This window comes from Pelodiscus sinensis, chromosome 3 (genome assembly GCF_049634645.1).
Source record: "Pelodiscus sinensis isolate JC-2024 chromosome 3, ASM4963464v1, whole genome shotgun sequence".
Taxonomy (NCBI): domain Eukaryota; kingdom Metazoa; phylum Chordata; order Testudines; family Trionychidae; genus Pelodiscus; species Pelodiscus sinensis.
This window is the reverse complement of record NC_134713.1, coordinates 8061472-8086432: the sequence shown is the minus strand read 5'-3', so window position 1 is coordinate 8086432 and position 24961 is coordinate 8061472. Positions and strand designations below refer to the sequence as shown.

The window sequence follows — 24961 nt, the reverse complement described above, 5'->3', positions numbered from 1 at the left end:
CTTTCTCTCCTTTTCTCTCCTCCAACCTCCTCTGCCTCACTTCATTCCCTTCCCTCCTATCATGTTCTCTGTCCTTTAACTCCCATCCTGTGTCCCCCTTTATCCTTCCTCTCCTTGAACATGTCTCCTTTCAGTCTACACCTTAACCCCTGCATCTGGTCCATTCTTCTCTCTTTTGCCTGTTCTCTCCCTCCCCACCAGTTATCTCCTCCCCTGCCTTCCCCCGAATTCTTCTTCCCTTTTTTCCTTCTCCTCATCTCTAACTCTATAAATCCTCCCAAATCACAGCTCCCACACCCTAAGGTTAGCTCATCCGTGAGTGATTAACACAGCACTGCAGGGGGAAAACATTGCTCATTTGGTAGGATTTTTGGATAAGAGGAATTCAGAGAATTGGAATGATCCTGCAGAGTTTTTTAATTCAGGTCGCTTTAAAATAGCCAAGCATATATTTGCACAATTAAAACGCACAGAATTTTTCTACTTATCCATTCAAACTGGAATGAAGGCCTGTTCTCTAGCTCTGTATCACAGACAGTGGCTCCAAGTGGTTTCTCAAGACAGCTAGAGAGTTCATTCATTCACAGAAGCAGTTCTGACACCAATAATCTTCTCTTTCTGCATCTCCCAACTATCTCCCTAGATAGACCTGTACAGGAAAAGATAGCAGAGGGATTATAAGGGAAACGGTAGTAGTTACCAGCTTCGGGGTGCTCTTAGTCAACAGGTGATGGCAGTCCTAGTCACTGTCTCTCATGCAGCTATATGAGCTTTAGGGAGCGATGTTTTGATTATATAAACTCCGTTTTAGTTTCTGAAGGCTTGGTTTCTTTGTGGCCAACCTGCTGAGGGCCAATCAGAAAGAACCCTGCTTGTGGGGAAATGCTGCACTGTCCCACCACCGTTTGGATATTGGAATTCTTCCAAGTCTGTCTTTCCGGAATATTCAGGGTCTTTGTGCAAAACATCTTGTGCCATCCCAGGATGTGTAAAGCACGTTAGGTCACCGTGGTTTGGGTAAAATATCTTGGCATACATAATGAACATCTGCTGGTTTAGCTCTGATCAGAACTTCCTATGGACACCTCTGTAGAGTGGCCCTTGGCCAACTTGACTCCCAAGCAGTTTTTCTATCAGTGCTTTGAGCTGCCAGCAGAATAGTGCAGTGGTGTAATCTCTATATTTTATATGTGAGATAGTTGGATTCCATTATATGTTTAAAATGCTAATAAATAATAATTATTATTAATAGTAATATTTAAATTCACTGGGCCTTGTGGCTGTTTGTGCCTTATAGCATTATTTCAGTTGACTTCTCAGATTTTTCACTTCAAATGTTTCACCTTCTTTAACAGAAACCAACTATTTTGTTACCTTTGTTAAAATTAGTTAGACCTCAAAGGTGGCATAGAGAATAATATATAAAGTCGAGGTTGCTCAATACTTTTTTTCTATACCCTCAGTTTTCTGTTACTTAGCATGTTGCTAAATATAAATTCCTTCCTGTATCAGGCTGAGGGAAGGGTATCTATATTGCAGAGAGACTATTTTTTAGTCTATTTTTTTTAAAAACAATAAGCCTGTATCAATCTCTGGTGAGGAAAGCAAATGGAAAAAAAAGAGCTTTTCGATACGTTAGCCATATCTACAGAGATCTCTGTGGAGGCAGCAATGGAATATCCCTGCCTACAAAATATCCCATTTCTGCTGTAAGCCAGGGAGGCTTCAGAACTCTTCAGACAAAAGTATTGAAAAAAAAAAGTTTAACAGTGGAAAAATTAGACACCTGTACTGTAGGGTAACAATATCCCATGCTGCTACCCCTGAGTTTTATTTATTTCTGACCTGATGCAATCTGGTTCTCCAGAAACAGCAAGAAGATGGTAAAGGATCTGTATGGAAGAAGTTTATTCAGGATCTGAGCATCACTAGAGATTAGAGACACAAATATAGAGAGCAGCGAGGAGACCTGTGGCACCTTATAGACTAACTGAAGTGTTGGAGCATAAGCTTTCGTGGGCAAAGACCCACTTCGTCAGATGCATGTAGTGGAAATTTCCAGAGGTAGGTATAAATATGCAGGTCAGAATCAGGCTGGAGATGACGAGGTGGATCCAATCAGGGAGGATGAGGCCCACTTCTAGTAGCTGATCTGGAGGTGTGAATTCCACGAGAGGAGAAGCTGCTTTTGTAGTTAGCAAGCCATTCACAGTCTTTGTTTAATCCTGAGCTGATTGTGTCAAACTTGAAGATGAACTGTAGCTCAGCAGTTTCTCTTTGAAGTCTGGTCCTGAAGTTTTTTTGCTGCAGGATGGCTACCTTTAGATCTGCAATTTTGTGTCCAGGGAGATTGAAGTGTTCCCCTACAGGTTTTTGTATGTTGCCATTCCTAATATCTGTCAGCCAATGGTCAGGGCAGTGTGTGTGTGTGTATGTTACACCCAAGTTCAACTGCTGAGATGCAAGGTCCCGTTGCACCGGGCAGCCTAGGAGACTGAAGGGCGCCCCCCCCCCCAAAAAAAGGCTTAACGTCTGTGCCTTTACCGCTAGGACCAGGGTCCCGTCGCGGAGGGCAGCCAATAGGCTGACAGACGCCCCAGAATTTATAGGAAGAGCTTATTACATCTCAGATTTCAGCTGCTAGGATACAAGATCCCTTCGCAGCTGGCAGTCTAGGGAAGACTGAGAGATGCCCCAATGGATCTGTCAGCTGGGAGTGACACAATCCAAAACGCCCAAGCTCTTCCTATACCCGTCCCTTTTGACCGGCTGAAGTTCTTTTAAATTGTGCTTTGTTATGTTACAGCAACTGAAGGAGTCAGGTTGAAGCTTAAACAGTTACAGGTTTATTAAAGAAGCTTATAAATCATAAGGTTACAATGGCTATTGCTCTATTTCTTAACTGCTAGCAAATATAGATCTTAAAAATGGTTACAAAGAAAATAAAGATAGAAAATAGAAATAATGGTACCAAGTAACAGCTTAATCTTTAAAGAGCTCTAAGTCTATGTGTACACTTAAGACAAAGGACCACATCCAGGTACAATTTTTACCCCCTTCTGTGCCTCTTGACTGCAGCGGGTCAAGCCAGGGCCGGTCCCTCAATTCCTAGGAAAGATGAATACGAGGTGGGCATCCCCATGGAACCTCGGGACGTTAATCACTTAACTCGACCAGCAGGTAGATAGTAGATTGACACTCAAAGTGAGTGTGCTGCTGGACCCATCTTTATACCCATGGGCTGTGTCTAGACTAGCCAGTTTTTCCAGAAAATCAGACGCTTTTCTGGAAAAACTTGCCAGCTGTCTACACTGGCCGCTTGAATTTCCGCAAAAGCACTGACTTCCTACTGTAAGAAATCAGTTCTTTTTGCGGAAATACTATGCTGCTCCCGTTCGGGCAAAAGTCCTTTTGTGCAAAACTTTTGCGCAAAAGGGCCAGTGTAGACAGCTCAGCTTTGATTTCCACAAAAAAGCCCCGATCGCGAAAATGGTGATCGGGGCTTTTTTGCGGAAAAGCGCGTCTAGATTGGCACGGACGATTTTTCGCAAAATGTGCTTTTGTGGAAAAGTGTCCGTGCCAATCTAGATGCCCTGTTCCGAAAATGCTTTTAACAGAAAACTTTTCCGTTAAAAGCATTTCCGGAAAATCATGCCAGTCTAGATGTAGCCATGGGGTCACGTATTTCTCTTTCTTATCTGTGATGCCAAATGGTGCTGGTCTGTCTTTTGTGACACCAGTTCTTACAAGGGAGTTGTGAACTTAATTTACACTTGTAAGAGAGAGAACTAAATTGGAAGTACTGGGCATTCTTTTCTCAGTGGGAGATTCCTCTCCCAGGGACGACTGTGTGTGATCGTATCAACATAGGTGCCAGCCAGGGCAGTTCTCGGAGCCTCGAGGTCAGCTTATTGCCTTAATTGCTCTTTTCTCATATCTATGTTTTCAGCTTCTCAGGATCAGATGAGCCAGCATAGACTATGCTGATTTTATTGCTCCTTCTCTGCCCTGTATACAGGCACCTCAGAGGGGCAAATAAGATGGATGTGACGAGGGGGGGCTCTGTCTGGCTACAAATATCTGATTTGTGTCCATTGATTCTTTTACGTAGGGACTGTCCAGGTTGACCGATGTATATAGCAGAGGGGCATTGTTGGCACGTGATGGCATATATTACGTTAGTAGATGTGCAGGAGAATGAACTAGTGACAGTATGGCTGATCTGGTTAGGTCCTGTGATGGTGTTGCTGGTGTATATATGTAGGCAGAGTTGGCACCGAGGTTTGTTGCATGGATTGGTTCCTTAGTTAGAGTTATTATGATGCAGTGTGTAGTTGCTGGTGAAATATAGAGAGGAGACACACAATTCCCATACTTAGAGTACTGGGGGTTTTGAGTTGGAGAAATCTTGTTTTGATCCAAGGGGTACTGAAAGTACATCTCTTGCAATTACACATAATTAATGTTATTTCTACAGCACCAAAGCTTATTTGAGTAATGAAATTTGCAAGTGCTTGATTCTCTGAGGAAGTAACAAAAGGAATATTTACACTTGGGAAACATGGACAGATTGGTGCAAATTCTTGATAGTCAGTGGAAAGAGCCCATTGTCACTGAAGGCTTTAGAGTGGTCCCCTGTGATAACTGAAACTGCACACAACAGTTATCCTTGGACTGTGATTTCCCAGAGGGCACTTTGTCGATATCGGAGGCATCCATACTTTTGTGTATGAAGGGTTTTTTTTATCTGATTTTTATACATCCAAATGATTACAAGGACATGTTGGTGGAAGGCCAAACTGTCATCATTTGTCATGAATTTTTGCCATGATAAATCCCAATTGTTAGATACAAACTGGTGATGGTAAAGCTGGGCAAAGCCAATGGAGGCTGCTGGACTAATTACTTCACAGGAGGCCAGAAGGGAGCATCATGATGATCTAACCTGTCCTCTTGTATATTGCAGGCTATGGAATCTCACCCATCCACTCCTATAAATGGCCCATTACCTCTGGCTGTGTAACTGAAATCCCCACCTCTTCATTTAAAGACTTCAGGTTACAGAGAATCCACCAGCAAGTGACCTGTGCCATCTCGGTTCCTCTTCTTCCGACGATTCAGGGAGGTCAGAACGAGAAGTGACGGGGTTTAAAGTAGGGCCAGGAAAATTTAAGAGCTATTTAAAAAGTTCTAATAGTAGATGCCCTAGTTACTGGACTTTGTTCACCTCCATCCTATCACTGGTCTCTCCATGGCCCCCTCATCTGTCAGGCCTCAGGGACTGACCTGTTATGGGATAGAATTATAAAATCACCTGGATACACCACCTTACCTATATCCCCTGTTTATTGCCATGCAGGTCTGTCTAGACACCTGCCTCTCTTCCCTTTCGAAGCCTTTGGACCAGGACTGTAGAGTGACAATGGGGGTTCTGATGGTAGATGAGTTTATTAGGAAATGGAATAAAGCATTCGAAAAAAATTAAAGGAAACAGACAATTCTTGTTTAGACTCATCTAACCTCATGTTTCATTGCAGGTTATGTTAGACGGGCTTCCTTCCAGAGCTACAGGCCAGAACAGACTCAAGTAAGGGTTTGTCTTCGTGGAGCAATCTAATGGCATGAGAATACTATTATAATTATTCCACTGTACTGATATTGGAACAAACCCCTTTGTGGATGCTCTTCCTCCCTAATGAATGTTACATTTCCTGGTTTACCTTATGTCTCTTTGGACAGGCTTGGAGCAGGGGTGACCTGTCCATTTAATTCTGCCCCCCCCCCGCCCAGTCCCTTCACCCCAATTGTCTGCTGTGGATGGAGAGTGGCAGCAGTGGTGGTTGCATCTCCTGCTGCTTTCTCCGCAGAGATAGAACAAGGAAACTCGGTGCTTCCATGCCTAATGGGGACACAAGGAACAAACACTGCAGCCTGGCTGGACACTGTGGTCCTCTTCTTCTCCAACAGGTGCTGATGCTCCAACATGATATCAACCAGGAACATGTGTATCCTGGGAGCATGCAAGGTCTTCCTATGTCAACTCAACTCGATATTTGCCTAGTTTTACAGCAGGCCAATAAAAGGAAGTAGTGAAGTTAGACAATGCTGACTTGCTAATATGGGTCTATGTACTAAATACTGAAATGTAAATACATTACTTATATTCCAGTCCATTTATTTTATAATTATATGGTAATATGGAGGCCATAAGCAATTTCTCAATAATATGTAAGCAGGGGCTGAACTGCTGCTTGCTATCAGCCAGCTAAAAGGAGGGGTGGGTGTGCCCGCTACAATTGTTCAGCTCTGCAAGGTAATTAACTGTTAACTGTTGATATGTAAATACAGCTCAGGAGAGAATCCGAGGTGTGGCTATGTAAATCCCATTCAGCCAGGGATGAGGGAGGGTCAGTGTTGGAATGGAATGTGGAGAATTGTAACTAATTTGGGACTGTTGTGGGGGTCACTAATCATGCTACCCCTAAATGTGGGAACTGTAAAACATGCCACCAGTGTTTGCAGGAGAGACACCACCATCATGGGAAAAGGTCTCGGAGGAACAAGCCTCCCCCCTTCCAGAGTTGAGTGACCTGACCTGGGGAGGAGGCCTAAAGGGCTTGAGTCAGCCTACTTCACACCTGCCAGGTGTGAGCTGTAAGACTGGCGCAACCTGCCACCTTCCCCCTTTGTTTTAAGGACAGACTTAAAGCAGACTCCCTGAGGAGTCTTTTCTTTTGCTAATCCAGTAGAAGCTGGGTTCCTTTGCTAGTGCAGCTGCTAGCTAAAGAGTTGAAATTACTGAGAGCTGAAATCACTGGTTTGGCTGAGAGCCAGACCCATTGCAGTCAGTGGAGTGGCAGCGACCAGCAGAGTGGCTGGTGGGCATCACTGGCTGGTGGTGTAACGCGGCTGGTAGGAGCGGCGGCAGGCGTGGAGCAGTGGCGTGGCACGGCGATCAGTGGCAGGTGTGGAGCAGTGACCAGCAGCGTGGCATGGAGTGGCGGCAGGCGAGGAGTGGCGACCAGCGGCATGGTGTGGAGCAGTGGTAGGTGAGGAGCGGTGACCAGTGGCGTGGCGCAGAGCGGCAGCAGACGAGGAGTGGTGACCAGTGGTGGCAGCAGGCGAGGAGCGTCGGCAGGCAACCAGCGGAGTGCCCGTTGGCGTGGGACGAGACAGCTGGTGGAGCATGGCGGAGTGTCATAAGGTGCCCCCTATCTATCTCCCCACCCCGAATTCTACCCAGGTTGGGAGGTGAAACCCTGTGGGTGAACTTTGGGACTCTGGGTGGCACGGACCACGGACAGAGACTTTTGGGGTGTCGGACTCTTTGGACTTCAGGTGATTCTTGGCTGGAGTGGGGGGGCTTAGCTCATGTTTGGGTTAAGGACTCTGTTTGTGGTGTTTCCTCCAAGTTAATGCCGTATGACTTCTCTTTCTGTTTCATTAAATGTTTCTTTCCTACACTCGTTGGCTACGTCTACACTGGCCCCTCTTCCGGAAGGGGCATGTAAATTTCACGAGTCGTCGTAGGGAAATCCGCGGAGGATTTAAATATCCCCCGCGGCATTTAAATAAAAATGTCCGCCGCTTTTTTCCGGCTTTTAAAAAAGCCGGAAAAGAGCGTCTAGACTGGCCCCGATCCTCCGGAAAAAGTGCCCTTTTCCGGAGGGTCTTATTCCTTATTCCTTTTCCACGAGGAGTAACGGTAGTTCGAACTAGGAAGCCTAGTTCGAACTACCTAGTTCGTGCCCCGTGTAGCCGCGCTGCACGGGGTTCAAATGAGCGGGGATTTAAAAATGGCGGCGCTCCGCTTATGCAAATGAAGCCCGGGAAATTCAAATCTGGTGTAGACATACCCAGACTCAGTGCTTGCGAGTGGGGAAGCATTGCCTCTCAGAGGCACCCAGGGGTGTGTGAATTTCCCAGATTACTGGGTGGGGGCTTGAGCTGGTTCTGTTTGAGATGGACCCCAAGATATTGAACCCAGCCCCGATTACTGCCAGGCCTACCCGGCAGAAGGGTTACAAATATGAAACTTTTGTATTTTGATACAAAACTGGCCATTGGAGAAATGATCAGACCAAGTGTTATATATGCCTGAGGACAAACCCCTGAGGCACTCCACTGGATACCAGCTGCTAACTAGATATTGAGCTGTTGATCACAAGGTATATCAAGTCCACTGCTCTCCCCAAATCCTTAGTGCCAGTTATCACACTATAGAAGGCAATCAGATTGGTCAGGGTTCACTTATTATTGCCTTTTTTGAATCCATGTTGACTGTCCCTGATCATCATCTTCTCCTCTAAGTGCTTCAGAAAGAATTTCTTGAGGGCCTGCTTCATCATTTTGCCAGGGACTGAGGTGAGGCTGACTGGTCTATAATTCCCCAGATTTTCATTCTTCTCTTATTTAAAGATGGACACTACATTTGCCTTTCTCCAGTCATCTAGGACCTCCCCCCCGATCACCATGAGTTTCCAGAGATAATGGCCAATGACTTTGCAATCATATTGGCTAACTCTGAGCACCTTCAGATGCACTGCAGCCAGCCCCATGGACTGGTGCATGTCAATCTTATCTAAATGGTCCTTAATCTGTTTTTTCACCATGGAGTCTGCTCATCAAATCCCCATACTGTGCTGCCCAGTGAAGCTGTTTGGGAGCTGACGTTGTCTGTGTAGACTGAGGCAAAAAGAGCAACAAGTATTTCAGCTTTTTCAGTGTCATCTGTCACTATGTTGCTTCCTCCATTCAGTAAGGACACATTCCCTGTCCTTGTTGCTAATATTCCTCTAGAAACCCTTCTAGTTACCCTTCACATCCCTTGCTAGCTGCAACTCCAGTTGTGCTTTGGCTTTCCTGATTACAACCTTCCATGCTAGAGCAATGTTTTTATACTCCTTTCTGATCATCAGAAATGTCCAAAGTCAAGATAGATTCTTTACGTAAAACTTTTCACATTTTTTCGTGGGTTCTGTACTTGTTTCATAGGTCATCTTGCTGCAGCGAAAACTATTGTATTCATTTTATGTATTCTTTAATTATATTGAAGGACTAAGACAAAAAAGCTGTACTCTTTGTGCCCAAATATGGTTATTCTCTACATAGGGTTGCCAGATGGTTTCAACAAAAATACAGGACACACTTGACATTATATCACAGTCTACATGGCATCTTATTTAGAAAATACCAGACATTTATATTTTCTCAATTTGTTTCCCAAACAGAAAGCTCAAATACTGGACTGTCCAGTTCAAAACTGGACTCCTGGCAACACTATCTCTACACCTTATTTGATAGATAGAGTGACTACATATGTCATGAGGTATCCTTGCAACTATAAATCCAACAGAGGATCATGCCCAATGTTCTTATAGGCCTTATAATATTTTAGTGCAATTCACTTTACAGATTTTTACTGTTTAATTGTTTCACCACATATCATCTTAGTATATCACCTTTTTCATTATAAATGAATGCCTTCTACACATATGTTAGTAATTATGTAGACATTCTGAATGGAAATCAGAAAGATGAACTCAAATACTGTGTCATAAGACATAAACCAGCACCAGGCCCAATTCAGCTTAAAATTATTTATTATTATTATTAGTAGTAGTATTATTATTAGTATTTTTAAACATATCATGCAACCTGATTATCACACAAAGAAAACATAGAGGCTGTGTCTACATTGCATCCCTTTTCCGGAAAAGGGATGCAGATTAGACACTTTGGAATAGCAAAATCCGCGGGGGATTTAAATATCCCCCACGGTATTTGCATTAACATGGCTGCCGCTTTTTTCCGGCTTGGGGATAAGCCGGAGAAAAGCGGCAGTCTAGACATGATTCTCCAGAAAATAAACCCTTTTCCGGAGGATCTTTTATTCCTACTTCTTGTTTCCCCTCTCTGGGGTTGGAATCTTTCCCGGTACTTAACATCATGCCTGGCTTTGAGGCTGTCTCTGCCTCAGGATGTTGCTTAGGAAGGATTGGGTTCTCTAGGGTTACCTTGCCTGATCGCAAGAGCATGTACTGGGCTCCTTCCCTGCCCTATTCTAGCCTAGCTATCCAGTTGTCCCGAAAGCTAACAAAAAACCAAACTGTTTGGGTAGGTCTGTGTCTGGCTAAAGGTCTACCCCTCCCTGAGGCAGCCCAGAAACAAAAGGAAAAACTGCAAAGCTTACAACTCAAAAGAAAACTTGTGCCCTTTTAAAAATCCTGGGTTCTCAAAATCATCCCACCGCTATGCCACCATGTCATGGCTCCTTCCCCACTCTGGCATGATAAATGCAGAAGTGGGGGCCAGCAAGTGTACCCCAAAGCCTTATTTACCAGGCTTTGGTATAAAACTTCCCCCAAAATCTTAAAAACCTAGATCTTGGGAATAAAATTTCCGCTGCCACCACCCAAATGTTGCTAAAGAAACCAGGGGAAAGATCATTTGGGAAATCTCACCCCTAAAATAAAAATCAGGGCACACAATTAACCAATGCCAGGTTAATAAAAAGAAAAGAAAGAACTTTTATTATTACAACAATATTCCTGTTGCAAGCATAACGACTAGATAGGAAGGTAACAAAATCTACTCATGGAGAAACTCCATGGGCCTAGAACTTAATTACAAAGAAAAGCCAAAACATCTTTTAAACAGTGCCGGATCTCAGATCCCATACCCAATCCTTAAAACAATAAAACCTAACGAAACTACCTAAACTTTACCCTACTTACAGAAAATGAAGAATGGTGACTTGGAGAGAGAGAGAGACATGCCTGTCCCTCTCTGTAGCTGCAGAGAACCCCCGAGAGACAAAAAGGGAGAAAGGACAAAAACCCAAATTCCTTTGTCCCAGTTTGAAAAGTCCCACCTACATTCCTATTGGTCACTCCACCTGGGTAGGTGTAGTTAACCCCTTAATCCCCAGGCTGCTGGCTAACCCTTATAATCATGACATACCCAAAGAAATCTGTTAGTCTTTAAGGTACCTCAGGACTCCTCATTGTTTTTATCAAAAATGTAATGAATGGAAAGAGGACTTTACAATATTGGACATTTCTGCTGGCAGCTGGAAGTGCTGACAGAGAAAAAGCCAGTTAGAGATGGATATAATGTTGTGTTAAATTGGCCAAAGACAGCAAGGCCTATGGGAAGTTGCCCGTTGAAGTAAGTTGTTGGTCAGAGACAAATGAGCAGATGTTCGTTATATGTGCCAAGATATTTTACCCAAACCACTGTAGCATAACATGTTTTACACAATCTGGGATGGCGCAAGATGTTTTGCACAAAGACCCTAAATATTCCAGAGAGACAGAGTTGCAAGAATTCCAACATCCAAACGGTAGTAGGACAGTTCAGAATTTCCCCACAAGCAGGGTGCTTTCTGATTGGCCCAAAGCAGGTTGGCCAAGAAGAAACCAAGTTTTCAGAAACTGTATAAAACTGAGAGTTTGTATCATCAAAACCCACTCCCTAAAGCTCATCTATCTGCACGAGAGACAGTAACTGGGACTGTCATCACCTGTCGATTGAGAGCATCCCCAAGCAGGTAACTATTAAGGTTGTTTCCCTTATGATCCCTCTACTATCTCTTCCTGTACAGGTCTGTCTCGGGAAATGGTTGGGAGATGCAGAAAGATAAGACTATTGGTGTCATAACTGTTTCTGTGACTGAACTATTTGATTGAACTCTCTAGGGCTGTGTCTAGACTGGCCACTTTTTCCGGAAAAGCAACCGCTTTTCCAGAAAAACTTGCCAGCTGTCTACACTGGCCACTTGAATTTCCGCAAAAGCACTGACGATCTCATGTAAGATTGTCAGTGTTTTTGCGGAAATACTGTGCTGCTCCCGTTCGGGCAAAAGTCTTTTTCCGAAAAACTTTTGTGCAAAAGGGCCAGTGCAGATAGCAGAGATTTGTTTTCCGCAAAAAAGCTCCGATCACGAAGATGGCGATCGGGGTTTTTGAGGAAAAGCGCGTCTAGATTGGCCACGGACGCTTTTCCACAAAAAGTGCTTTTGCGGAAAAGCATTCTGCCAATCTAGACGCTCTGTTCCGAAAATGCTTTTAACGGAAAACTTTTCCGTTAAAAGCATTTCCATAAAATCATGCCAGTCTTGACGTAGCCTAGCTGTCTTGAGAAACCACTTGGACCCACTGTGATGCAGTGCTGGAGAACAGGCCTTCATTCCAGCTTTAATGGAAAAGTAGAAAAATTCCATGCATTTCGTTTATGCAAATACAAGTATGGCTATTTTAAAGCTACCTGAGTTAAAAGCATGGGCAGGATAATTCCAGTTATCTGACTTCCCTTTATACAAGGAATCCTAGTTACCCAAATGTGTTGTGTGAATCACCCACTGATGAGCGAACTTTAGGGTGGTGGGAGTTGTGATTTGGGAGGATTTCCAGAATTAGCAATGAGGACAGGGGAAAAAGGGAAGAAGAAGTAGGGATAAGGTAGGGGGAAGAATAGGTGGGGAGGTAGAGAAAAAGCAAACAGGGAAGAGAGACAGAGGAAGGGGTTAAGGCAAAGACAGAAAGGAAACGCATTCAAGCAGAGAAAGAACATAAGAACATAAGAATCGCCGTACTGGGTCAGACCAAAAGTCCATCTAGCCCAGTAGCCTGTCTGCCGACAGTGGCCAGCACTAGGTGCCCCAGAGAAGGTGGACCGAAGACAATGATCAAGTGATTTGTCTCCTGCCATCCTTCTCCAGCCTCTGACAAACAGAGGCTAGGGACACCATTTCTATCCCGTAGCTAATAGCCTTTTATGGACCTAACCTCCATGAAATTATCTAGCTTCTCTTTAAATTCTGTTATAGTCCGAGCCTTCACAACCTCCTCTGGCAAGGAGTTCCACAGGTTGACTACGCACTGTGTGAAGAAGAACTTTCTTTATTAGTTTTAAACCTGCTACCCATTAACTTCATTTGGAGTCCTCTAGTTCTTCTATTATGGGAACTAATAAATAACTTTTCTTTATTCACCCTCTCCACACCACTCATGATTTTATATACCTCTATTATATCCCCCCTCAGTCTCCTCTCTTCTAAACTGAAAAGTCCCAGTCGCTTTACCCTTTCTTCATATGGGATCCGTTCCAAAGCCCTAATCATTTTAGTTGCCCTTTTCTGAACCCTTTCTAAGGCCAAATATCTTTTTTGAGGTGAGGAGACCACATCTGTACATGGTATTCTGTACAGGGTGTTCCTGCATAGTTTTATATGGGAGCAGTAAGATATTCTGTGTCTTATTTTCTATCCCTATCTTAATAATTCCTAACATCCAATTTGCCTTTTTGACTGCCACTGCACACTGTGTGGAAGTTTTCAGAGTACTATCCATGATAACTCCAAGATCTCTTTCCCGATTTGTCGTAGCCAAATTAGCCCCCATCATACTGTACGTATAGTTGGGGTTATTTTTTCCAACGTGCATTACTTTACACTTATCCACATTAAATTTCAGTTGCCATTTTGTTGCCCAATCACTCAGTTTGGTGAGATCTTTTTGAAGTTCTTCACAGTTTGCTTCTGTCTTGACTATCCTAAACAGTTTGGTAACATCCGCTGCTTACTCCTTTCTCCAGATCATTTATGAATAAGCTGAACAGAATTGGTCCCAGGACTGACCCTTGGAGGACACCACTAGTTACCCCTCTCCATTTTGAAAATTTACCATTTATTCCTACCCTTTGTTTCCTGTCTTTTAACCAGTTCTCAATCCAAAAAGAACCTTCCCTCTTATCCCATGACAATGTGATTTACACAAGAGCCTTTGGTGAGGGACCTTGTCAAAGGCTTTCCGAAAATCCAAGTATACTATATTTTCTGGATCCCCCTTATCTGCATGTTCAAAGAACTCTAATAGATTAGTAAGACATGATTTCCCTTGACAGAAACCATGTTGACTTTTGTCCAACAAATTCTTCTACATGCCTGACAATTTTATTCTTTACTATTGTTTTGACTAATTTGCTCGGTACTGAAGTTACACTTACAGGTCTGTAATTGCCAGGATCACCTCTTGAGCCCTCTTAAAATATTGCTGTCACGTTAGCTACCTTCCGGTCATTAGGTACGGCAGCCGATTTAAGGGATAGATTACAAGGGAGACTCAGTGCAGGAGTTACGGAAAAAGAACAGGGCAGAAGGGATGGGGAATGAGGAAATGCAGAGGAGGGTGGAGGAGAGAGAAAGGAAAGGAAAAACAGAGCAGAGGAATAGCCAAAGAAGCAGACAAACTCCTTGTTGCTTCTTGAGGGAATCCTGACATGGACAACTCTGGGTTCTATAAGCCCCTGTATAAATAGTGAGGGGTAGGGCCAGCTCTCTTCTCTGGAGCTGTCAGTGCTCAAGCAGCACCAAACAGTCTCCTGTCTCCCTTTGCTTCATTACCCTTCCTTCTCCTTTTCCCTCCTTCTGCCTTCTCTCTGTCTCCCTTTGGCCTCTGCCCATACAGCACCTTGGGAACTCCCCTCACTGCAGCATGTAGGGGTGAAGCGCAGCTCAGAATGACCCCTTCCTCTTCCGAGTTCACTTTTAACTTGAATTTCTCTTGCATATTTGTCTGCCCAAATGCCTGGTTATCCCAAGTTTTGGCTGTCTCCCAGGCCTGTCAGATAAATGGGTGTGTGCTGTAATAGCAGGTATAAAATATACTTTATTTCACTAATAAACTGAACCATTGTTGTCTAAAATTGGGGTAGCTCAGGCTACGTCTATACCGTAGCCTTCTTGCAGAAAAGTATATGCAAATGAAGCGCGGCGTGGAATATCCCTGCGCTTCATTTGCATAAGTAATGAGCAGCCATTTTTGTGCAAGAGTCTTTTGAGAAAAAAACAAGCTGTGTACACGGCTCCTTTTAGCGCAAAAGCCTCGTGCTCAAAATCGGCTGGTAATTAATTATTCAAATGAAGCACGGCAATATTCCATGCCGCGCTTCATTTACAGAAGCTTTTTCTTAAGAAGGTTACAGTGTAGACGCAGTCTCTGTGTGTGGGTGCCCCAGTTTCCCTGTGCACTGCATGGAAGCCCGGTGCGGGATGGGAGTTTTGGATGTGACTCTCACTGTGGGGGAGGCTGCCTGAGGCTGCCCCAGCTCCGCAATTACACACCAATGACTCAGGCTCTCATGTAACCTGAGGCTGGTTGGGGTGTGTGCGCGTGTGTGTGTGCGCGTGTGAGTGCGCGCGTGTGTGTCTGTGTGTGTGTGTGTGTGCGTGTGTGCGCGCGCACGTGTGTGTTGCAACCAGATAACCCCTCTTGCCCAGGAAGCTGAACAAAGGACGAGGTGGGGCTGACTATAGGGTGAGACAGGTGCTGAGTGTGTGTGTGAGTCTTTGCTGTCTTAGGATGCAGGAAGGTGGCCCAGGGCCCTGCCTTTCGGCCCCCCACTCCCGAAGATGGATTGTACTGGCTGCTCCTGGTTCCTGAGCTAACCAGTCTGTGCTATGCTGCACCCTTGTGAACGAATACATCTTCTGTCTGACTTGCTGGTAGAGAGTCACATTTGGCTGCGGATGGGACTGTGGGGCCAGAGACTCCCCGCTCTTCAGTGACAACCTATAAATGTCTCCTCTCTGTCTTTTTGTATTTTTTCTGCAGCTACGCTGAGATCCCTGCTCATCGCCAGCCATGAAGATCCTTTATCTGCTCTTTGCCCTTTTCTTTCTGGGGCTCCAGGTTGCACCAGGTAAGATGTCGATGAAAAGGGGGTGATGCTGCAGAGGGATCTCTAGCCTGCACTTACATTGTCTCACCCTTTCTTTTAGATAAACATCGGACTCTTTTTAACATGAACACTAGTGCCTCTTCAGGGCCGGTCTACATTGCAGGCTTAGGTCGATGTAGTCAGCATAAGGTCACATTTGTACTAAGTCTGTTTACACTGCTGAACCCTTTCCTTCCACCTAAAGGGCTTTTAAAATTTACCCTCATACTTTATAAAGTCAGAATGGAGATTCACGTCTGGAATTAAGGGCAGTGTAAACACTATCATTTGCTTCCAAGGCTACATCTACACTGCAATGCTATTTCAGGATACCGGAGTATCCTTAAATAGCTATCCCGCATCTTCACAGCAAGCCCGTTATTTCAGGCTTGCTATTCTGACATCTTTGTAAACCTCCTCATTTTAGGAGGAGTAAGGGACGTGTCGGACTAGCACTTTATTTCAAAATTTGGCACTGTAGCATCGAAATAAGATATGCAATTTACATGGCTCAAATTCGAGTTACGGTGTAGTGTAGATACACCCCAAGTGATGACCCCGAGTGCTCCAGTGTGACACTCTGGTGAGGACTTTGATCTGCAATGCTGTTGAGCCAGGCAAGTTGGAAAAGCACTTGAGGAATTTTGGAATGCTTGTTCCCTGTTGGAGCAGCTGTGGAGAGCTGAGCATGCATGCCCAGAGGTACGAATGCATTTCAGCAGGGATCATTCCAGAGTATCTGATAGCTGGGTGGGAGGTGGAAGAGAATCCCTGCAGGCAGAGTTCCAAACCAGCAAAACGAATGCTGATATCTATGTCCAAATTGCACAGGGCTATGCCACGTGAACATAAAGGAGCTTAGACAAGTGTATCACAGGACAAGGCTATTGAACAGCTGCTCTGGTTCTCAGACACACATTTGGGAGGGTGACCACAGGCACCCACTAGCACCACCAACTCTGTTTTCATCCACGAGGCACTAGGATCCTAGCCCAAAATTTCAATTTGCTGCTAGGACTGTGACATAGCTACCCACAACGCATTGCTGCTTGTCTGGATTCAATCCTTGGCAGAGATCAGGATGTGCACTATTGAAGGCAGCCACCTAGTGGGGACATGCAAAATTGCCGTTTTTAAATCAGATGATACGAGACAAATTAAATCAACCTAATTTTGTAGTGTGGACTCAGTCTGAAGACAATACATGAACTTTGAGAGGAATTGCCCTGATTCCAGGGATGTGTTTTTGCTGCCCCCTGTAAAAATGATTGAGATTTGATTGAGTTATGACCAGTAGGAAAAATATTCCATAGTATTTTCCTCAGCTCTTTCTGAGGCATGCTGCTTATGTCACCCCAGAATCAGCATGGCATGTAGAGTATTCCTGAAGCAGGCAATCACAGAATTGGACAGCTAGGTCGGATACAGACCAAATGAATTCATGCCAACCCCGTCCAATATATCTTTGGTCTAGGAGCAGGCACAGAGCCGGCAGCTGGAAGACTGTAATTTACAATGCTGCTTCTGCTGCTGGTTAGTGTTAATAATTTGGTGTTTTCATAGCCTCTATTATAATGTCAGGGCTCATTTGCCACTGAGAAGTTACGTGGTTGGGAATAGAGCCCAGGTCTATAAAATGATAGTCCTTAATCCCAGTGTCTTGGCCCCCACTCTCACCTCTTTGAGAATCTACCACAGGTATGTGTTTGGCTTCCTTCCTTGGAATCTGTTTGGGGCAGTATTTGCCACCCTGGCACGTCTCTGTTTCAGTTGCCCAACAAACTCTTGTTAAAAATGCTCCAACCTGAGTATTCTACAAGTTTTGGTTGTGTGCCTGGGGGCAGCATTTTCAAAGCTGCAGGTTCTTCAGAGTGGCCACTGCTCAGCAAGAAAGTATTCGTGAATGTCTCGTCAGGAAAAAAAAAATGTGTTCAGAGTCACACAGAGAGGCAGGAATTCCTTCTCTTTGAAAAATGATAGTCATCCTGATGCAGCGCAGAATCCTAGCTGGCTAAATTCCATTAGTGACGCTGCCTGGCACATCACTGTAGCAGCCAGAGGGAACCAAAACCACAGCTGGAGCTACTAAAAGGAAGGTGAAGAGGTGGTTTACATGCTTCGTAGATGATGCTCAAAATTTAGCTGTGAAATAGTCCTAGGATCAGGAAGGTGCCTGAGATGTGCATGTGAAAATCTATTCAGAGTTGGTTGAATTGTTCTGTGTGAAAATATCCCCACTATTGGACCAATCCTATTCAACATTTTTAGGAATGACCTGGCAGAGAACATAAAATCATCACTGATAAAGGTTGCCATTGAATGTGCACAAAATTGCAGCCATGTAAGAATTATTAATTATCAAGCAAAATGGTGCACAGAAAGATTAGTGGAGTGACTAGGCAGTGTCTTAGCGAGTGGGAAACACCTGTAAAACTGCAAACACAACGCTCATTTTCCCTCATGTGTGTTTATGAAATTCAAGACTTTTTTTGGTTTTTGGTGCAGGATTTGGGTGTCCTCGTGGTTGTAGAAGACGATGTAGTAGGATGAGAGGCAGGTGCCTTCTTCGTTGTCGTTTCAATACGACTCCCGTGTTTCGCTGCGGCCGGTTTGTATGCTGTTCTCAAAGTTGGGTAAGTTCAGGATTCCACAAGGAAGACATGACTATGTGAACAGAGATATTTTTCCATCATGTTTAATCATGATGGAGGCGTGTGATAAACTGACTAGGCTTCTGTGTTTTCCTGGATCCAGCCGGCCTGGGAGCAAACTTACTGACGTCTTTTACTTAGAGCTGCCTTTCCCAAGTTGCCAAGAGCAAATCCTCTGAGACCTGGCTACATCAACATCAGCTCCAGCACAATCTATAGAACCGTGGTTGAAAGAGGACAGCACAGAGCCAATTACATCAGCATTAGTTTGTCCATGGGTCAATTCTGTCAAAGCACCTATAAGTGCCAGAGCATCATTATATGGGTATAAGCTACTCCGGAGATATATTCTGAAATAGCTTATTTTGAAACAGAGCGTCTGCACTACAGGGGAGCTTCAAAACTAGTCTGAAGCAGGCTCCCGTTATGTGGATGCACTATATAGATTTAGAGCCCCAAGAAGCATGGGAGAGATATTACTTAGAATGACCCAGGTGAGGAGCTATTACATAATAATAAAAGTGGAGCGTCCACACTGCAGCAATTTTGAAATGGCTATTTCGGAAGAGCAGTTTGTCCTTCTGAATGAGGTTTAAAAAAGCCTGAATAAGCTGACCGTTATTTTGATATTATTTCAAAATAATAAATTGCTGTGTAGATGCTCACATTGTTAATATCAGGAGAGTGTAGACACACCCGGACTCATAGCAGAACATTTCTTGGAGTTCTGCAGTGATTAGTTCTTGACCATACACCATTTAACATTTTTGTTTAATGACCAGGAAGAAACTCTAAAATCATCACTGACAAAGACAGCAAAGAACTTTAAAAAAGCAGCAGTAGGAAATAATGAAGCAGGGAAGGCAGGTAACCGAAGAATCTCAGTCACTTGCTAAAGTGGACCCAAGCAAAAAGAAAAATAGCTTAATGCAGTTACAACTAAGAGTGGTCACCTAAGAACAAAAAAAGGGGGGAACTCTGTCCTGGAAAGCAATGGGCTCGGCTAGTCTATGCGGAAGATTCGAAAGAGGATATGCAAATTCCGCAGGAAAGCTCCGCTTTCGAAAATGAGATCGGAAGAAGATATGGAAATTCCTGCAGAATTTGCATATCCTCTTTCGAATCTTCCACTTAATCTAAACATAGGCTTAGACAAAGGAACACAGGAAATCAAACTGGACCCCGGACTGACCACTGTGGGGCCCCAATACGCACATCCTACCAGTCTGAAAGTGAACCATTGACAACTGCTGTTTGATTGTGTTCTTTCAACCACTTGCACCTCCACCTTATAGTAATATCACCTAGACTACATTTTCCTAGTTTGCAAATGAGAAAGTCATGGGCAACTGTGGCAAACTCTTACTAAAACTCCTACTGGGGTAGATCATGTCTATGGCATCTCCCAGCCCACTAGACAGTAATCCTGCCAAAGAATGAAAATGGATTGTTTCGGCAGGATTTAGTCTAGACAAAGACATGTTGACTGTTATCCTCCAGGTGCTTACAAGTGAATGATTTCAGAATTAGTTTCAGTATCTTTCCAAGAAATGAGGTCTGTCTGATGGATGTATAATTTTCCCAGTCCTGTTTGGTCCCTTTTTAAAGATAGATACAATCTTTTGGCCTTACCCAGTTCTCTGTGAAATCACTTGTTCATCACGAGATCTCAAATATATTTGGCCATTTTTATTAGAACTGTAGTTTTCTAATGTAATGTCATATTATTCAGGGTCCACAGGAGTGATGACAACAAAGATTCTCAAGGCATCAACTCTGGGAAGCTGGAAGAAAATGCCTTGCAGTGAAAATCTTGAAGAAAATGCAGAAAGAGGCTCTCTATTCTGCAGTATGACTTCTGTCTTGCTAAAATAAAAGCAACTGGTTGTGGTGGTGTATTGCAAAGGTGTGTGAGTGTTTTCATGAGCACACGGAGCTTGTTTGCATACAGAGCAATGGGGATGATGGCCGTGTTTTGAAATGTTTTCAAGGTGGAGTTGCTAAAAGGGACAGTGACAGAAATCTCCTCCGTGTTCTAAGTCCCTAGACTTTGACGTGGTTATTACATGGCTGTCACAGCAATTGTAAGCGAGCGAGAGAAGACGGGCAGCGCATCTCTCCTCTTCTCTATCAACTGCCTCATCATTCCCCACTACATTCCCCACGACAGATACCGACTCTGACTTCCCATGTCTCCTTCCCTCCGATCCCGTTAAGCCCGTAGTTGGTCTCCTGTCCTGTCCTGCTGGGCTCACATATAACAGGCAGAACCTCACGCACGAGACATCAGCCCAAGTTTGACACTGAGCTAAGCCCCTCATTCCCACAACCCATCTCCACCTGGGACACCTGCCTCTGCTTCAGCCAGGCTTCCCCAGCCATGTTAACCCAGTGCTGCCATGCTCCAAAGCAGAGCCCTGCCCCACACACAGACCAGTCCATGGGGTGATAGTTACCTTAACCGTGTGCTTTCTGGGTGTCACGTGATCAAACTTCAAATGCCCTCCAATCCTCCTTCTTCTCTCCCACCCCCCTCTTTATCTCAGGTCACATGTAAAGGGCTCTGCAGATGTAAGGACACACAGCAAGAAGGGAGAAGGGATTGGAGTCCTGCAGAGCGTATGAGCTTCTGTTGATCTCAGCATGCCAAAAGGAGGAGAGAATTGAACACTGACTTTCCACCATTGACCCTAAATCCTCAACTTCCTCTGCAACACCTCCACCCACCCTGCACTCTTCTATCCCCTGTAGCTGCGAAGCATCCTCCCCCCCCCCACACAAATACAGACACATACTTCTTCCTCTACCCATTTATCCATCTCCTCCTCATAGCCCCATCCTTCTGTGCAGGCCCACATCCTTATTCCCCCTTATTGAAGTCTTTCGCCCTGCAAGCATTTTCAAGGGGAATTGATTTTCTTTTAAAAAATAGTGGCAGTGCATTATATATAGTCAGCTGAGCTCAGATCCCATTTCTCTATAATGATAATCAGAAAAAAATGGGGAGAGGCAAGTTCATTCTCAGATTTCTCCCCCAAAACAGCTTTCAAATATAAAACATCATCTTTTATAACTTCTGAATAATGTAACCCATTCAACAGCCCTGTATTTCCTCCATTCTTTGTGCTCTGTTCCTCATGGTGGCCCATTCGCTTTCTATCCTTCCCCTCCAGCGTTACAAGGAGATAACCCAATGCACTGTTGACTTTCCAAAGATGGTTGTTGTCCCAACCCTCATTCTTATTATCTCACATGTCTGGGTGACACGTCTCATGGAGTGAAGCCACCAAAATCTTCGGAAGAACTGGCACCATATTATTTAGTAGAAAGTCCCCTCAGTCCTGGGAAAAAGAAAAAAAAGGGATTCCCAAGGAATCCATTTTGAAGCACTTGGAAGAGAGAAAATTAATCAGGAACTCTCAACATGGATTCACCAAGGGCAAGTCACGCCTCAGCAACCTAATTGCCTTTGATGCCTTCTTTTACGTCAACTCCCCCCAGAAGTGACTCCTGCTTCCCCCTTCCCTGGCTGCCTGTGATACAGAAGTCGAGTAGTGACTCAAAATTCCAGTTACCTTGAGAGTTGACAGGTTCTTGACACCGGATCAGGGCCAGTATTTAAATTATTGTATGGTTGGGAATCTGATGTGCAGAGTTGCAACACTCACACTACGAGAACTCTCATGTTTTTACAAATATATTATACTACTATGCTTAGAACAGTCGCAAACACCCTAACTTAGACAGATAGACTGGGAATGTATGTCTATATTTTCACATAAACCGTTCCTTCTAGAACATTCTAAAGTGTAGTCCATCATCTTCCTCATCACCATTACCTTCCCTATGGTCACTAAGGGCCATCATTCTTGCACCACCCAGGGAATACATGTCCGAGTCCTCCCGCACCTTGGTTGGGATTGCATTTTTATATATAATGCTGACAATGTTATGTTTGGTATGATACATATTCGGTAGGGGACCTTTTCCTATTGCCTTATTTGTATTTCCTCCCCATACTAATGGTGACATGTTTGTTTTTTTTGTTTTTTTCATATACATCACTTTCCTGCCATGGTCCCTTTTGTGGTTTACAGATCACATTTGTTATTTTTGTCTTACCCCAATTACTCAGTCTGGCCTTAAATGGGTATTTCAGGGTCTTCCAAGTCATAATGAGCCTGTTAAGTGTGGGTGTATGCTTGGAAGCTCGGAATGCCATGAAAAGTTGCTTCATCTTACCGCTTTTTATCTATGTGGGAGGTCCCAACTATCTGCTAAATTTGCTTTAGCTCAACATACAGGATGTAGCCCATAGGCCTCTTGTGGTACAGCCAAACTACTTCAGCATAAACCTATTGCATCCTGTTATAATAACCAAATATTTAAACCCTAAGGAAATAAGAAATCTATACGATAGAGTATAGGGAAGCAAGTGGGTTAGCCCTATAGGCTAAAATTGGGAAGGGGATTTAGGGGTGAGTACATAAGAACATAAGATAAGAATGGCCGTACTGGGTCTGACCAAAGGTCCATCTATCCCAGTAGCCTGTCTGCCGACAGTGGCCAGCACCAGGTGCCCCAGAGGGGGTGGACCGAAGACAACGATCAAGCGATTAGTCTCCTACCGTCCTTCTCCAGCTTCTGACAAAGAGAGGCCAGGGACACCATTTCTATCCCCTGGCTAATAGCCTTTTATGGACCTAACCTCTATGAACTTGTCTAGCTTCTCTTTAAACTCTGTTAGGATATGTTTACACAAGCCCCCTTGTTCGAACTAGGGAGGCTAATGTAGGCATTCAAAGTTGCAAATCAAGCCCAGGATTTAAATATCCCATGCTTGATTTGCATCTTCCCGGCTGCTCTCCATTTTTGAAATGTACATGTCCAGACTAATTGCTACACACAGCAGGAACCCGGTATTTCGAAGTAAAGCCATAATTCGAACTACCTGTTATTCCTCCTGTAAGCAGCTAAACTTAAAGAGCCACACGCAGGGTTCCCCACTCCTAAAATTGTTTTTTTGCCATTGAATTCTTAAGGTTTTGGAGACTGGGACGTGCTGAAGTGCAGATGTTTGATTTGATTTGTTAATTACCACTCAGTCTTTGTACAGCACCAGCAACATCCCTGAGCCACTTCAGGGAAATACAATTAACTGGGTCCTACCTGGGAGCAGTTGCACCCCATAAACATCGACTTCCTGGAGCAAAGCCAGTTCAAAACAATGCTGAGACTCCCAGTGACTTCATGAAGCTTGGGGAAACTGCCCAGTTTCTGAGAGGGATTGCAGGAAGCAGGTCTATCCGAGGAGAGGCAAGGAAAGAAGGTGTATTTGTTTCAAACAAATTGTATCATTATCTTATATGTATGTAGGGCAAATTCCTACCTGTATGCATCCAAACCCTGAGGAGAAGAACAACAGCTCAGAGCAGGTGGTGGAGTAGAGGAGGAGCAAGGGACTGGTCTGGGAGAGGACGGAATTCCTTCCTCACAACAACCAGAAGCCGTAGTTGAAACGTGCTGAGGGTGCAATCTATCCCCTCATGCAGGTCATTAATAAAGATGTTGAACAAAATGGCCCTAGAACTGATCCTTGGGGCACTCTCCTTGATAGCGACCGCCAGACAGAAAGCGAGCCTTTGACCACTATCTGTTGAGAAAGATGATCATTCCAGCTTTCTGTCTACCTTACCGTCCATTTGTCCAATCCATACTTAAACTTGCTGGGAAGAATACCAGGGGGGAAATATTAAAATTTTGTTAAATTCAAGTTATATCATGTGCAGTGCCTTCTCCATATCCAGAGAACCAGTTACCTCATCATGGAAGGTAATCAGGATGACAAGGCATGGCTTTCTCTTCGTCAATCCATTTTGACAATTCTTCACCTTTTTCCTCTTTTCCAAGTGCTTCAAAATGGAGTTCTTGAAGATTCCTTCTATGATTTTGCCAAGGACTGAAGGAACTTCCGACTAAAGAAGACACTGCCAATTCTTTAGGAGACTTTGGTATCTTCACTGTGGGATAGAGGGTCACCCAGATCTCAAAGGGTACGTCTACACTACCCCCTAAGGGAGGCTAATGAGGGCGACCGAGATTGCAAATGAAGTGTGGGATTTAAATATCCTGTCCCTTCTGCCCCACCCTCCACACCCACTCCTCCCCGATACCCCCACGCCCACAGTGCTGTGAGATGGAAGAGCCAGCAAGACCCCGAACCCTGAGCTTTCCCTTCCCTTCCTCCCCTTGCCTCCCCCTTCCAGCTCCTTCCTCCCAGGTTTCCCCCTCTCATCTCCCACCCTCATTCCTCCCTCCACCCACCTCAGTTCTATGAAATAAAAGATGTTTGGTAGCAAAACAGGTGTTTTTATTTTACATTAGGAAGGGTGGTTAGTGAGGGGAAAGAGGAAGAAGGTGAGGGTGGAAGAAGGCCCCAGTGGGGCGTTCCAGAGAGAGTTCAGTCCTCCTCCACCTGGAAGCTCTCCCGCAGGGCTTCCTGGATCCGGACAGCCCCCCACTGGGACTCCCGGACGGCGTCGGTGTGGGGCTGCACGTACTGGCCAGCCAAGTGTTCTACCTCAGCCATC

The 24961-nt window shown here is 44.5% G+C and overlaps 1 long non-coding RNA gene across 1 annotated transcript; it reads left to right on the top strand.

Moving 5' to 3' along the window:
• The first annotated feature begins 11399 nt into the window (after positions 1 to 11399).
• On the top strand, positions 11400 to 20266 carry LOC102445757 (uncharacterized). Its single transcript, XR_012902465.1, has 4 exons — positions 11400 to 11551; positions 15615 to 15702; positions 18226 to 18353; positions 20104 to 20266. It is a non-coding gene; the product is annotated as an uncharacterized LOC102445757 (long non-coding RNA).
• The last annotated feature ends 4695 nt before the right edge of the window (positions 20267 to 24961 follow it).